The sequence below is a fragment of the Vulpes vulpes genome, chromosome 2 (genome assembly GCF_048418805.1).
Source record: "Vulpes vulpes isolate BD-2025 chromosome 2, VulVul3, whole genome shotgun sequence".
In the NCBI taxonomy this organism is placed as follows: domain Eukaryota; kingdom Metazoa; phylum Chordata; class Mammalia; order Carnivora; family Canidae; genus Vulpes; species Vulpes vulpes.
In genome coordinates this window covers 155,925,455-155,941,935 of record NC_132781.1, presented here as the reverse complement: position 1 = coordinate 155,941,935, position 16,481 = coordinate 155,925,455, and the positions used below count along the sequence as shown (strand labels likewise).

Sequence of the window (16,481 nt, the reverse complement as noted above, 5' to 3'; positions counted from 1 at the left end):
TGCTTCCTCGCTAGTATTTGTGTTCCTCTCCTGGGCTCTGAGCTCATCGTTATTTTCCCTCCATGGGCGCTGAATACCACGATGGAGTAGGGCAAGAAAACTCACAAATGCTCGGAAAGTCAAGGAAGGTGTTAGTCTGTGTCCTGTAGCCCAGCCTACATCTTGAGGGGCTGTTTTCAGATCTGGGTGCCACCTTCAAGCAGAGATACTTAGCCTTTAGGCCAAAGGCTGCAAATGCAAATGCCAAAGAGATCAGGCCAATAGTGTCTGTGAGTCACAGGGGCCTGGGAGGACACAGGTGAAAAGGGGAGATCACGTTCTACTTTTACATCAATCTCGTGAATGTGGCCAACTCATTCAAAAGGGAAATAAAAAGAACACCAGTGTACAAATCCTCCACAACACATACTACATGTCTACAAGTGAGCATGGGAAGCAAAGGTGCAACCTGCTTTGGACAAAGAGAGTCACACAATCAGAACTACGTTTGTGAGGCATCTGGTGGCACGGTCCCTAAAGTGCCCAAGTCTCAGTTTCAGGTGAGGATTTCACGTACTCAGCAAAAAGTCCACTTGTTTCTCTGGCCCTCTGCCTCTGCCCTTCTCCATACCATGTGCTCATTGTCTCTCTCTCTAATTTTTTAAAAGATTCTACTTATTTATTCATGAGAGACACAGAGAGGGAGGCAGGGACAGAAGCAGAGGGAGAAGCAGGCTCCCTATGGGGAGCCCGATGCAGGATTCGATCCCAGGACCCCAGGATCACACCCTGAGCCAAAGGCAGACACTCAACCACTAAACCACCCAGGTGCCCCAATAAATCAATCTTTAAAAATAAAAAAAAAAAGCTGCATTTGTGAAGGACATTTTGACAGGATAAACTAGGGAGCTATTGTAATAATCAAGGCAAGAGACTGAATAGGACCTGAACTAAGACAGTAGCAATGGAGTAAAGGGGTGGGGGAGGATCTGAAAGATGACCTGGTTAATCCAGTTTTAATAATGAACCTAAGACTTGCAGGAGCTAATCTGGCAGCCGCATTACCAGTTTATAGGTTCATACTGATTTTTTTAAAAATAAACTGCTACTAATTAATTTTAATAACCTAAATATAGGGCTTATTTCTTATATCTTTTGTAGGGAGTATGGTACAAGGGTTAACACTGTCATTACAGACATTGGAGCTAAACAGCTTAAATCAAATCCTGATTTTGCCACTTGCTGGCTGTGTGATCTTGGCTACGTTACATGACTTCTCTATGCTTCAATACCTACTTTTGAGGGTTACTATTAGTGCAAATGAGTTAATACATGAAGTGCTTAGACCAGTACCGGTCCATCTTAAGTGCTACATAAATTTTAAATTATTTACTATTTTTCACATTTCAACAACATGAAAGTTAGTTTCAATAGATAGTTTCAATTGTCTAAATACTTCTACACATTCTGGCTTGCAAACACTCGCTGTAAACATGATAGGCACATCTTTTCTATACCGTCATTGATGCCTATGTTCAAACTGTTAAACAAAATATAACAAAGAACAGCCATCCAGAATGCCTCTGAAAACAGCCCCTCTTGGTAAACCCTGGTCCATTATTAATATTGGATATAATATTTACTATTAATATTATAATTAATATTTTATATTAAGTTATTAATATTAGTAATACAATAATGCTTGTAAGCCAGCCCAAAATCATCTTTGTCTTGAGATCACATGAGAAAATGTTAAATACCTAATTGTAACACACCACATTACCTTTGTAGCAGATTTCAGACCATCCAGCCAAGAATGTTTGCGAAAATGAACTGTCCTGATATACATCAAAATGTTATGTAATCATCAATGGATGGTGTTTCTCTTATCATTTATCTTTATTTTCTGTATTTCTATAATAAACTTGTGCTGATGCTTTAGGTTAAATAAAAGCAAGGCAGAGCTTAAAGAAAACAAAGAATTGTTGTCAGCACAACTCACTTGGTGAACACAAGTGGCTTCTAGGGAAAGCCAGTTTTAGAACTTCTCAGTCAGTTTTAGAATTACACCAGGGATCACTGTCAAGTTTCCAATGATACCCTCAAACCCATGTGACCTAAAGTCCAGAGAAATCAAACATTTCTACAGGGAGACTGAGAATTTGACCCTACCTTCAAAGTATGTCCAGAATCCATTACTTTGTGGCTATGCACCCTATAGGGTCTAGGCCATCATCCCTCCCCTAGACGGTACACTCATCACTGCAATCACTGCAAGAGCTTCCTAACTGGTCTCTCTGGTTCATTTCACACTGCCCACCTTGCCCCATCCTCCCCCACCCTCCAGTCTGGTCTCCCACAGCAACCAGATGAAACCTTTCAAAACATAATTCAGCTCATTCACTCCTCTGCTCTGATTCTCCAGTGCATCCCCTCCCCCATCTCACTTAGAATAAAATGCACTCCAAAGGTCATATGCCCTGGCTCTGAGCGGCTACTTGATCTGGATCGCACTGTCTCCCCCGCTCTTACTCCTACTACTCTTTCCCTACCACTCCACTCCAGCCACACTGGCCTCCTCATCAAGGACAAGTTACACTCATACCTCAGAGCTTTTTACACTTCTTGTTCCCTCTGCCTGGGATGCTTTTCTCCCAGATATCTGGATCCCTCACCTGTTTCAGATCTTGGCTGAAATTATCACCTCATCAGAGGCCTTCCTTGAACTCCTTACATAAAGGAGCAGTCCCCCAGGCTCCCTGTCACTTGACCACCTGACTCTTGTTTTTGTTCTTCTGAGCACAAATCCCCTAGTGGACATTACTGACCTAGTTACCTATTTGTTTATGTCTACTCCTTTTTTGTTTGTTTGTTTCTTTCTTTCTACCCTTTAGTATATAAACCCTGAGAACAAGAGCTTTTCCTGTTTTGTTCAGTGCTGTATTATTGTTTTTGTTTAAAGTTGTTTAGCATCAACAATTATGCTAGGCATGTAGTAAGCGGTCAGTTTGTGTCACCAGAACTTGACAAGTGTGAGCTTCTCTATTTCCTCAGCACAATCCACCTTGGTTAGCAATAACCAATAAAATAACTGGTGCACAGAATCCAGAAGGAGTTAGGAAAAGGAGCTGGCTGTTAACCAAAAGGCATTTATTTGTTCATTCCGCTTTGCTTTTTAAAGATTAAGTCAGTCACTGTCTCAACCAAAAAAAGTAACTTTCTCAAAAGAGAAACATTATGCTACAGTGAAAATGACCCAGAGTTGAAATCCAGTCCTCCCCTTCACTCCCTGTGTGAACTTGAAGTAGTTATTTAATGTCTCCAGGCTCATTTCCTCCAAAAGAAAATAACAGCACTTACCTCCTAGGGTCAGTGTGAAGACTAAGGGAGATAATGAATGTCAAACAGAACCTGCCTGGCAAAAAGTAAGTATTTAGCAAATGCTGGCTAGACCTATCCCTGAAAGTTAACTAAATGCAAGGATTTTCACCCTGGTGTGGTTGGCTGATTGGCTGATTACATTAGAAAACACATATATGGGCGCCTGGGTGGCTCAGTCGGTTAAGCGGCTACGTCCCGCTCGGGTCATGATCTAAGGGTCCCGGGATCGAGCCCCGCTTGAGGCTCCCTGCTCAGTGGGAAGTCTGCTTCTCCCTCTGCCCCTCCCCCTTCTCATGCTCTGTCTTTCTCAAATGAATAAATAAAAGCTTAAAAAAAGGGGGGGGGGGATCCCTGGGTGGCTCAGTGGTTTCGCGTCTGCCAGGGCGCGATCCTGGAGTCCCGGGATCGAGTCCCATGTCGGGCTCCCAGCATGGGCCTGCTTATCCCTCCTCCTGTGTCTCTGCCTCTCTCTCTCTCTATGTCTATCATGAATAAATAAATCTTTAAAAAAAAAAAAAAAAGTTAAGTACTTAGCACAGTGTTTGGTTCATCGATAAATACTAACTTTCCTCCCTCTCCTGCAATGGTGCAAAGATTGCAGACTTCAGAAACTACGCAATTCTATCAGTATGGCTAGGTTTCACTGTACAGCAGACTTACCATTTAGGTAATTTAAGCTTTCCTTTAACACCTCTGGTGGCTCCCCTGGTGCTCGCTGTCTTGGAAACAGGCACTCGCTATCTTTCAATGGCAGCTGCCTCTTGACCTGGACAGAATATAAACAGAAAGTAAGACAGGTAAGGCGGGAATTGCACCAAGACTGAGCTGAAGGGAGAGGAGACTGCCCTTTTCCTCTCAGATGATTTGGTCTCAAGGCAGAGGACACCGTCTTTCTTAAATTAACATGCCTCTGCATTCCCCAGTAGTCTAAAAACTCATGACATCTTACAGCTTGAGAGGGATCTCAGAAATCAACTGGTTAAATGCCCTCGATTTAAGGAAAGAAATTGAAACTTGGAAAGGGTGAGTCACATACATAACTGCTTCAGGCTAAAGCCAGGATTTTACCAAAATAAGATGTCCTAGAAGATGGGTAAGAAAAAAACCCAAACATCTGTGGAGCATCTACCACACCCCAGGCAATATGTTTTATATTTTATACAAGACAATGGTACAATAATATCACCCCCTAATAAAGAATCTAAATTCCGAGAGGTCAAATGATTTGATCAAGGTCTTGCAGTTTGCTAATACATGGCAGACAGGATTTAAACCCTCGCCTATCTGACGAGAGCCCCTTCACCAGGATGACTCTCATTGGGTTGCCTTATAGGTCCTCAAAAGGACCCTGAACCACCCAGTATCAATCAGAACCAAGTAGAGATTCTCTGTCTACATATTTCCCTCTGGTTTAAGGAGCATTTGACCAGAGACCCAAAGGTCTACTAACCCACTGAATGTTACCTTTAGAATTACTGGAGGTGGGAGATCTGAGGCAAACTTCCATCTACCCTCATCTCACCAAAGAATGGAAAGATACCTTCTACACTGGAAGGAAAGCTTCGATGCTTGGTCTTAAACTAACCCCCTTTCTCTCATCACAACTGCCCAACCCTTCCTTACACATCCCACAAACTACCCTGTGACCTCCTTCTGAGGCTATTGATCCCTTTAGTGTGATTTCCACCCCTCCACTACCAACCCCACAACATACACATGGCAGAGTCCACCCCTGCCTCTATGCTCCTAGAGAGTTAGAAGACTTAAAATGGAGAGATACTTGAATGATAGTTTTTTCAAATGGCTTTAAAAGAAAGATGAGGGGGCCGCCTGGGTGGCTCAGTTGGTTGAGCATCTATCTGACTCTTGGTTTAGGCTGAAGTCATGATCTCAGAGTTGTGAGATCAAGCCCCGCATCAGGCTCCACGCTGCACGCAGACTCTACTTGAGATTCTCTCTCTCTCTCTGCCCCTCCCCACCCCACTTGCACATGTGCACTCTAATAAATCAATCTTTAAGAGATTGATTTATTAATTAATCAAGCCAGTAAAACCAGAACAGAAAAGAATTAGTGACAAGTAATAAAAATAGAAAAGTAGGAAAAAGGATCTATACCAGGGTCAGCACCCGAAGGATGGCTTGAGTGCATGTGGGAAGGGTTTTAGCTCTCCCCACATCCCCACCCCCACCACACACTTTTTAAAAAGTCAGTCTAAGTAGCACATGTGTAATTGCTATTTAACCAGCTTCAGAACCAACCCACAGATCTTCTGCCCTTGTCTCTTTTTCCTTCTCTACCCACCTTACACATACCTTCCTCTGCACAGCCTAGAACCTCTCCTACATAAAAATTCTGAATCCCAAAAAATGGCCACATAAATCTGGTCTATCTCCACTCTGCCCTGACAATGACAGAAGCACCCCTGCTGAAAGCTACTGCCCCCACCACCTCCTGCCACATTTCCTGGCATATTACTAAGGCCCAGGGGGCTAGTCCCTTCAAAACAGGATAGAATGCACTGCCCAAAATCAAACAAACAGGAACTCCTGATAATCCGGATTTATTTTCAACTGTCTACATTCTCCTTATTTCTAAGGGATGGAAGCAAGCAACAAATGACTTCTTCCCTTTGCTTCTGAAGGTCACTGACTTCTTGCATCCTTGGCGTACTGGCCTTCTGTCCCCAAAACAAGAGGAAGACTGTAAACACCCACAGACTCTTTAGTGCCGCCCCTTCAAAGAGCTTTCCACCCTGGCAGATCCACACATACCGCTTCCCTCTGGCACCCCTTCTGCTGCTTCTCATTGTTAACTTTTTTGGTGGAGATAGTGGGGATAGTATATTAAGCATATGAGTAGTGTATGTCTGTCTGTCTGTCTAGAAGCAGAGATGAAAGGACGTTACAGATCATGGAGAGTCCAACTGCCTCATGTGCTGGAGGAGAAAGTGCAGCCCACGGAGAAGAGACTTGGGTACCCAAGGTTGCAAAGCAAGTTAAAATGAACATGGTTGAGCGCAGCTGAGGTAATAAGCCACGTAGGAAAAAATGCATCAGTTCATCCTCATTTGATTGCTGAAGATTGAAGCTCTCTTAAATATGCACCACTTTTGTTCCCAAAACACTTTGATAATAGATAAAAATGCTATTAAGTAATTCTGGTTCCAGTATGATCCTCCAACAGGTAACAGGAATAAGCTCTGGACAAAATGTAAAAAACTAACTACAGTGCACAAAGGCTGGCTGAATTTGGAAAGAAGTCAAAAACTGGTAGAAGGGGCTGGGATGGGACAAATTCCCCATTTCTGGAGCTTTCACCCGAGGGCTGTCCAGCTGCAGTGCCAATCATAAAACAAACCCCAGGCTTTCTCTCGGGAGGAACCATGGACAGAGTCCAGAGCAGCCACAAGCGATGAGGATAAGAAGAGGCCAGAGAAGCAAAGTCCCAGGCTCTGGGTGTGAAGTCCGCCCCAACCTCTAGCTGCGCCCTGGATGCGCACACGCAGGGCAGAACCCGAGCTCCTCGGCCAAGGCCAAAAGACTAAGTGTGAACTGCACACACCCCTCCCCACAGGGAAGACAGACTCTGCAATTCTGAGTCTGAGTTAACAGCCTGCTAACATAAAAACATCACCAGAAATCAGTGTCTCCACAGCCTAACATTCACGTGCATTCGTGTTCAGGCTACAATCTCAAATTACATGAAGAACTAGAAAATCTAAACTCGTTTGCAAGGGAAAAGATAATTAGCAGAGGGCAACGCCAAGATGACCCAAATATTGGATTTACCAGACAAGGACATTAAAGCAGTAATTATGGGTAAGCAGAGGAAGTGAAAAAACTTTTTTTTGAAAACTAGAAATTTCAGGCAGCCTGGGTGGCTCAGTGGTTTACCGCCGCCTTTGACCCAGGGTGTGATCCTGGAGACCCGGGATCGAGTCTCGCATCGGGCTCCCTGCATGGAGCCTGCTTCTCCCTCTGCCTGTGTCTCTGCCTCTCTCTGTCTCTCTCTCTCTCTGTGTGTCTCTCATGAATAAAATCTTTAAAAAAAAAGTTTAAAAAAAGAAAAGTGGAAATTTCAGAACAGAAACATAGTATCTGAACAACCACCACAAAATCCTCTGAATGGGCTTAAAAACAGAATGGAGAGGACAGAGAAAAGAGTCCATGAAATGTACAGATCAAGAGAAATTATTCAAACTGAAAAACTCTGGGTCATCTGCAGTCTCTAGAAGAACCACTCTCGGTCCTCCACCTGAGCGTACACAGTGATAACTTGACTTTCTGTTACCAGACAGAACCAGAATAATTAAGGATCATGGAGATACCAGGAACCTGTGATTCTGCTGGAGCAGGCCATATCTACTAATTAACTTTTTGAGACCTTCCAGATACAAGCAAAGAACCAAACTGAAGGTGGATAATGAGAGGGCAGGATAAAAATGTAAACCTGACATAACTGTAACAGGCAAAGTCCTAGGAGTCCAATCTGGTGCCCCGCTGTGTCTACTAGGAAGCGAGGCAACAATCATTCTATCCCCTAGAATTGCTGGGGGAGCATTCTCAGTAGTGTTCAGGAGAAAAGAGAGGAGGGATTTTACGTTTTTTTCTGCCCTTTGCCATCTCTTCACCAAAAAGCCAGCCTTTAAATAGGCTGATGGCAGGATGGAGTAGGAACAATCAATGGGTCTGGGGCTGAAGAGTGGCTGCAGCTTGGGGAGAGCCAACCTAGAACCACCGAGGTTGATAAAAACAGCTCACCTGAATGCCATGCTTGACCAGCCTCCCGCACTCCAGTTACTTCATGCCGGAGTTTAAGACAATCCGGGTAAATGTAGGGGGAAAACAAACCCCCATTTCAGGAGACATGTCTAAAAGCCCTGCTTTTTTTCCTCATCCTCCCTCCACCCCATCCCACCTGCCCACAAGGGAGGATAATCCAGAGCAAGTGGGAAACGGGAAAAGATACTCTCTTAGGGTGAGGAACCTTCGACAGGCAGTTCACAACCACTCTTCTATACTCTCTGGGTCTCCGTTTCATCAGCTAAACAAAAAATTCAGACAAAATGATGTTTAAGGTCCTTTCCAATAACAACATATATGAACCCTTAACATGCTGGCTCCATGTGCCCTTGAACTATAAATAAGGACACCTGGGTGGCTCAGTTAAGTGTCGCCTTAGGCTCATGTCATGATCCCAGTATCCTGGGTTGGGAGTCTGCTTCTCCTTCCCCGTCCGGTCTGCACTCATGCATGCTCTCTCTCTCAAATAAATATTAGATCTTTAAAAAAAAGGGGGGGGGGGGCAGCCCCGGTGGCACAGTGGTTTAGTGCCGCCTGCAGCCTAGGGCATGATCCTGGAGACCCGGGATCGAGTCCCGCGTCGGGCTCCCTGCATGGAGCCTGCTTCTCCCTCTGCCTGTGTCTCTGCCTCTTTCTCTCTCTCTCTCTCTGAATGAATAAATAAATCTTTAAAAAATAAATAAATAAAATAAAATAAAAAATAAAAAAACTATAAATAATAGGTAGGTTCCAAAAGGCAAAAATGGAGACATGCCAATTTATGTGATTTATTCGAATACCTCAGGGTTATGCAATTATTCAAGCTTTTAAAGAATAAACTAATAATCTTGTTATTAATTCTTGAGCTTTATGTTAATAACAGATTTCAATACCTATCTATGATGGGGGGCCGCTAAAACAATGTCCAATTCTGGGGCACCTGGGTGGTCCGGTCGGTTAAGTGCCCAACTCTTGGTTTCGGCTCAGGTCGGGACCTCGGGGCTGTGAGATCAAGCTCTGTGTCAGGTTCTACGCTCAACAGAGCCTGCTTGAGTTTCTCTCTCCATCCCTCTGCCCCTCTCCACCACTCATGCATTCTTTCATTCTCTCTCTCTCACTAAAGAAAAAAACCTTTAATAATAATAGTGTCTGAATCTCCCAGGATAACTCTTTTATCCATGCAGCTCTTGGGATGAGAAGGCAGTTACTCTTATCCCCCGTATGACAGATGAGCAAACAGATTAAGACTTGTGACTCTTTTAGGAAACTCATAACAGAGACAGGACTAGAATCCAGTAATCCCATCTCTGAGCTTCAGGGGTTTTTCCACCTAACCAAACAAACTTTACCTAACAAAGAACCAAGAGTATAAACGAGATTAGAATTAGAAAGGATTTAAGAACTTTCAAACACTTTGGAACCACTTATTAATAAACAATTGATAAGACTAGCTTGTGATTAGGGCATCTATTTAAAAGCAGGCCCTCAAGGACTGCCACCTGTCCGCCGTTTCCTTTTCTAACAAGTAGGCTATAATTGAGACAAGGCTTCCTTGCAATTAGCCCATGTTTGTGAGGTTTAGCAATAGAACCACATGTCTAAAATTGTTGGTTTTAGACCTGCTCTAGAAAGTTGGCTGAATCAGGGGAACATGCTGGCTCCCTTTAACCCCTAGGAGTCTTTAATTAGGATATCAAGGGGCCACCAGGATTAGGGCAGGTAATGGCAAAGGTAAACAGCAAGTCACAACAACCAGCCTAAGGAGAAAGAAACCAAAAGTGCTTTTATTAACCTAATTTAATCTTAACAGTAACCGCCTCCAGCAAATACCATCACGGGTTATTTTATAAATGAGGAAGAAACAAAGGGTCAAAGTCACACAGCTGTTAAGTGGAGTCTCACCCCAGGTATTTCTAACCCACAATCTGCTTTCTCTTCTGTATCATACTACCTCTCCGAGGAATTCCCTCAGCTCCAAACCTCAAGAAAGCCTGTCCTGATCCACATCCCGAATATCACAAATTGACAAGAGGCTGATGGGTAGGTAGCCCGTGCATCCGTCCATCCAATCACATATTCGTGCAAATACTGACTGGCTACCACGCATCAAGCTCTGAGGTAAGCACTGACCAAAGACAGAACGGTCTTCACTTACTGTACAAGCAACAGGGAAACACTGAATAAAGAACCACACTAGCGGATCAGTAGAAGCCGACCTATTCAGAGGTGTAAGCAGGCTGCCACGAGGGGTGAGGACGTTCTTGAGATGACGACGGGAGAACAAGCAGATGCGGACAGGACGTGACCATGGGGCGGTGTGAAGACAGCCACCGCACACACATTATGGATTGGGGCTCCTTATCCAAAGAGTTCCAGAAAGTCACGTAAGTGTTGAGCAGGGGTAAGGTGTGTACATTTCAAAACGACCGCTTCGGCCTCAGAATGGACCACAGACGGAGGGAGGGAGGAATGGTACCAAAGGATGGGGAGGGGGCCAGCTCCGGCCAGGAGGCAGGAGGCAGGACAGCAGGAAAAGCTAACCAGGCCGGCTGCATACACAGCCCCCGCCACGCCCCAGACACGTTCTGGGCGCTCTGTAGGAATTACCTGAATCCTTACAACAACTCTATGAAACATACCATTACGCCCGTCTTAGAAAAGAAAAGTTAAGTAATTTAATGGTAATACATGCCCCCTTCATTTGCTCACTTTCCTCATAATCAGTCCCTTGCAAACACCTTTAATTCACTCCTCACCCCCCACCCTCCATCCCCCACCCCATAGTCAAAGTCAACTAGTAAGACTTCAGTTCTCACTAAACCTATCTAACAACCTCTCCAGGCCTACACCAAAGCAGCTAAGTTCTCAAATAAGCTGTGTCTCTAGAGAAAATGCCACCTACTGCCTGGCATCGTTTTTTTGAAAAATTTTAAGTAAGCTCCGTGCCCAGCCTGGGGGCTTGAATCCACAACTCTGAGATCAAGAGCCACATGCTCTACTGACTGCGCCAGCCAGAAGCCCACATTTTAAATTCATCACCACAAATCTCAAACACATCCCTCACTGCTGCCAGCAATCCTACATTTCCCTTGCTAGACTCACTCTGCGACTCCCCAAAATGACTCCTACGCCTTTTCCTCAATAAACCTCCAGCCCCATCAGCTAAATGACTTTGTCCCCAAGAAGCAACACTCAAACCATCAACTCCTAACTCCAAATCTAACAATATGCCAGCATTCTGCTTTCCCTATTGTTACAATGAAGCTTTGCTGATTCATGAAGTACAACGTTTCATGTACTTCCTACTCCCTCTCACATGCACTTACCTCCGCTCTTACATCATCCTCCTCCCCTACAGACTCAATGAGCACGCAGGCCAGCGCGGGCTCACCAACTCGTACCAGTGTAAGCAAAGAACTGAGAAGAGGCACTCAGGTACCCGGGAAGCAAGCTGACATTGCTACAACATCCGAGCATGGGATCTGAGGAGGGCTTCTCAAACAGGGTCTAAACCAGGGAGGGTGCTGACCAACTCACACAGTGAGTCACGTGTGGAGGGAGTTACAGACAAAATGCACACAGTAGTACCACACGTAGGTCCTGGGCAGATTGGAAAAAATTAATTGGTCCCGCAGCATTGATAACTTGAGAAGCCACACTCTAGAATGGTGCAAATATGTGAATGTGCACACAAACAAGCTGGGGATTTCCCTGGAGTGCAGACACTGCCTCAGTAGATCTGGGGTGGGGCCTGAGAGTCTGTATTTCTAAAAGGTTCCCAGACTGATCCAGAGGCCACATCTGGAAAGCAAGATTCTAGAATTTCTCATCTTAAAAAAAAAACAAAACAAAACAAAAACCAGAAACAACTCGCCCTTGATCGTATCCCTCCTTCCAGCTGGTCCCGCCCCAGCATCTCTGCTGCTCCTCACAGCAAAACCCAGGGTGGCCTCTACTCTACACTTCCGTAGCCCTCGTTCTCAGTTTATGCCCATCACCTTCCATGCTCAACGCTCCACAGAAACTGTTCATCAGGGCCAAAGGCCTCAACACTGCTTATCCTCCAAATGGCATTTAACACAAACAACCATTCTTTCTCTACTGAAACCCTTTCTTCCTTGGGCCCAGGATATCACACTTTCCTGATCTTCCTAGCCACGGGTCATTCTCAGTCTGCTCTGCCTTCTCCTCTACTTGCCCAAAGACAGTCCTGGGACCTCTTTTCTTTATCTGAACCCTCCCATCTTTGGGCTATCTCAACCAGTCCCATGACTTTTAATATCAATGACCTTCAAATTTTTATCTCCAGCAATGACCTCCCTGAATTCCAGAAGCATATCCGACAGCCTACCTGACTTCTCTACCTGGATGTGCAATTATAAAATCTCATATTCGTGATGGTAGTATTTACCTCCTACCCTTCTTTCCCCAAATTCATTCCCCTTCACATCTTCTCCTAATTCACAATACCACCATTCGTCCACGGTGTCTCTTTCCCTCACACCCTACCTGCAAATCCATCAAGCAAGTCCTATCAACTCCATTCCCGAATTTTCTCGAACCTATCCTTCTGCTCTCTACATCTCCTATTAGGTACCCTAGTCCAAGCTACTAGACTCTCACCCTACCTACTACAACAACCTCCTTAAGTCTCCCCGCTACCAACTCTCCCATATATATACTGCTCTTCAGATAGTAGCAAATTAAGTTTCTACAAATTTAATTAGATCAAGACTCTATTCTGCTTAAAAATGACATAACAAAACACCTCTAACAGCTTTTCCTTTCACTTAGAATAATCTGAAGTCCTCATCAGAGTCTACTAGGCCCTGTGTGATCTGGCCCTTACCTACTCCTCTGACCTCATCTCCTACAAGTCCCCTCCCCACATCCCAAGTCTTACACACAGTGTTCATTCTGGCCTTGGGGCCTCTGCACTAGCTACTCCCTCTTTGCTCTGCACAGCTGGCTTCTTTTGGTCACTGAAGGGTCAGCTTAAATTTTACCACCTCTGTGATGACCTGACCAGACAATATAAGGTAGCTCTCAACCTCTAACATATCACCCTGGTTTATGCGTACCTGAGCACTGAACCCTATCTGGCATATTTTGTTTACTACTTTATTATTTGTCTCTTCCTCACCACCCCTACCCCCACCTCCGTCTACCTCATCACTATATCCCCAGGGTATTCTATATCCTAGAACGGGGCCTGGCTGACAATAAATAGATGGGTCTGTAGCACAGGGGAGCAATCCAGGCTGCATATATAAATTTATGAGTCATGTCCATAGAGGTGTGGTTACTAAAGCCAATGGGGTGGATGCATCACCAAGGGAGAATGTCTACTCTGAGCAGAGAGGAGGGCCTGGGAGAGTAGAACATTTAATAGCTGTAGAATGGAGGATAAGCCTGCAAAAACAGCAGAGAAATAGGAGGAAGAACAGGACGTGTTACATCACTGGAGCCAAGACAAGAGAATGTTTCTGGAAGGAAGGAGTGGTCAATAGTGTCAACTTCACTGAGAAAATGACCCAAAAAAATCAGTTTTTTTTTTTTTAAAGACTTTATTTATTCATGAGAGACAGAGAGAGAGAGGCAGAGACACAGGCAGAGGGAGAAGCAGGCTCCATGCAAGAAGCCCGACGTGGGACTCGATCCTGGGTCTCCAGGATCACGCCCTGGGCTGAAGGCAGGCGCTAAACTGCTGAGCCACCCAGGCTGCCCTGAATTCAGCTTCATGGAGGACATAAGTGACCTTTCTGAGAGTGTACGGTGAAATGAAAGGGCAGATGCCAGCCTGGGGCAGGCTAAGTGGAGGGAGGCAGTGAATACAGAGAGCTGTTCAGAAAAGTTTGCTATTTCAAAGTGAAGGTGATGGATTCAAGAGGATGCAGGGGGGAGGACAATCTGTTTCATCTGTTTCTGTTTAAAGGGGACACTATCCTAGCACAGCCTCATGTACGAGCAGCAAGTGTCTGAACCTTTTTCCTCAGACACTCCCCTTGGACTAATCCCCAAATGTCCAGAGTATCAATCTGGAAGTCTTTTTCCATACATACATCTCTTCTTCACTACAACAGAAGATAAAATGCCCTTCTCTACACTTTCCCTTGGTACGTCAGGAACAGAACACGTGGCTGTTTATACTAGAGGGCCTGGGTTTAGAAGGTCTGTCCTGCCATTTTAATTTCAAGGCACATATTGGGGGAGTCATCATTATTTCTACCGCCAGCAAGAAGCTTCTTTCCATTTTGTAGCCTCTAGAGAACTTCCCTTTGTCTCTATTCCACACTCCTCCTCCACCCTGACTGCTGCCCAAACAACATACTATAATGGAAGGAGCCCACATGGTCTCAGAAGCCAGGGAATCTCAGTTCCCCCTATAATCACAGCAGTGATTCCCCTTCACAATCTCAGGTTCTTCAAGTGCACACAGATATTATAATATCTAAACTTTATGGGGCTGATATCAGAATTATATGAAAATATACATTAAGTGTACACACGTAAGGCCTGGCATAAAGTGTATTCTATTAATGTTAATCCAATTTTCTTATCACCATTCTGATAAAGCATTACATCCCTTGCACATTTTTATTTGGCTTCTCTTTCCTTCTAAGTGTACCACAAAGCCCTTGGGAAAGAAAGGAACCTTGAGGAATTCACTTGCTGGGTTCCAGCAGAAATAATTGTAAAGTACTGAGAGAGGTGGGTGGGGCCAGAGGTGTCACCAGGCAATATCTGAAAGGGCAGGGAGGCCGCCCTAGTCAGAAGACCTCAACAGACTCCCTCCCTGGTCTTCTGCATCTCCCCACCACCACCCCTTGTCTAGTTTTTCTTATTGCAGCCCTGGATGGGTCTCTTTATCTCTTAGGAAATCATGCTTGCCAGCAAGTCTCAAATCAGTGTCTTCAGTATTACAAACCATGGAACAGACATGCACTGGGCAGGGCACAGGGCAATGAAATCCTGAGACCCAGTCCTGTCTCTCCAGCTTACTGGTTGTGTGACCCTTGTGAATTATTATAATTCTCTGAGTAGAAGTTTCTTCATCTGTAAAACGGAAATGATAAATATATATGGACTATAAGATCATAAGGACTGAATGAAATAATATATGTGAAAGTACTTTGGCCACTATAAAACATGGTTATTGTTATATTGTAGGTCAGAAGGCAGCTGCAGAGTCTACCTTTGCTCCGTTTAGGTGTGTTACTAAGAAAGTCCCCAGTCCTGGAGTAGTCTGTTCTAAGATCTACGGCTACCCGTTTTCATCTCAAGTCCTCTCATCCCTGGCAGCTGAAAAACTTATATTCTTTCTAATTTCACTTGATTCTCTTTTCTTAGCAAGGATTCTTCAACTTCTCTGAGTAAATGGCTCCATATCCCCAGAATGGTAAAGACCCTTGGCCCTGATACTCTCTAAGGACCCTCTGTGGCTCTAACATTCTAAGCCTCTCCATCCTTTGTTCCCAAAGTACTTGTCCGCATCTCCACTCGCACAATTTCCAATCTACTTTGCGTCGTACCTTTTATCATCTCCTATGGAGAGAGCAGAAGATTGTCTGAGTTTTATGTTCCCCACTGCACTTAAAATGGATCTTTGTACACAGAGCTTTGCGCTCCAAAAATATTGGCTGATGACTCAACGCTAATTTCTAATTTTTTTACACTTATTGTCCATATCACACAATAGTTAGAGACTACCCTCTTATTCTTTTATGCCTTTTTGGTACCTCTACAGGCTGGCACAGGCCTGAGTACTGTGTACTGCGAAACACAGTCAATATTGTTTTTTAAAGACTGCCGACTGATGGATTTCTTGGTCAAGGTGAAAAAGCCGTATCAACCTATCCAACCTATGATTTTTTAACAATTTGCTCCAGACAACTATAAATATGACATTTAGCAGAGTGTCACAGAAGGAAACTGAGTAACAATCATTACACATACAGAGCTCTGCACTGGGCAAATGAAATGCACAGGTTTTGAGGGGCCTTTTTCTCCCCAGTGGCATCAAAAATAAGGCAAAAAGGTAAATATATTGATCGCTGGCGGACCTGGACTCTAGAGTTTATCTCTAGAAGATGGGAAGTTTCCTAAAATAGCTCCCAATGAACACCTGCCAGTGTACATGTCCTACCTGTACTCCTCCCCTTGAGTTTATTCTGGGCCTCAAGACTTACTTCTAACAATGAGAATACAGCAAGAATTAGGAGATATCATTTTTTCAAGGTTTTATTTATTTATTCATGAGAGACACACAGAGAGAGAAGCAGAGACATAGGCAGAGGGAGAAGCAGGTTGCTAGAGGGGAGCCCGATGTGGCACTTGAT

General features: G+C 44.4%; 1 protein-coding gene across 8 annotated transcripts in view; it reads right to left on the bottom strand.

Moving 5' to 3' along the window:
- LUZP1 (leucine zipper protein 1) overlaps positions 1-16,481 on the bottom strand; it is a 90,074-nt gene that overhangs the window by 28,794 nt on the left and 44,799 nt on the right. For 7 of the 8 annotated variants that reach the window (XM_072750816.1, XM_072750810.1, XM_072750813.1 and 4 more), the window contains one exon: positions 4,021-4,126. The exons of the other annotated variant lie outside the window; for it this stretch is intronic. The gene's annotated coding sequence lies outside the window, so the exon portion shown is untranslated. The remainder of the gene's footprint in view (positions 1-4,020; positions 4,127-16,481) is intronic. 8 annotated transcript variants of the gene reach the window in all.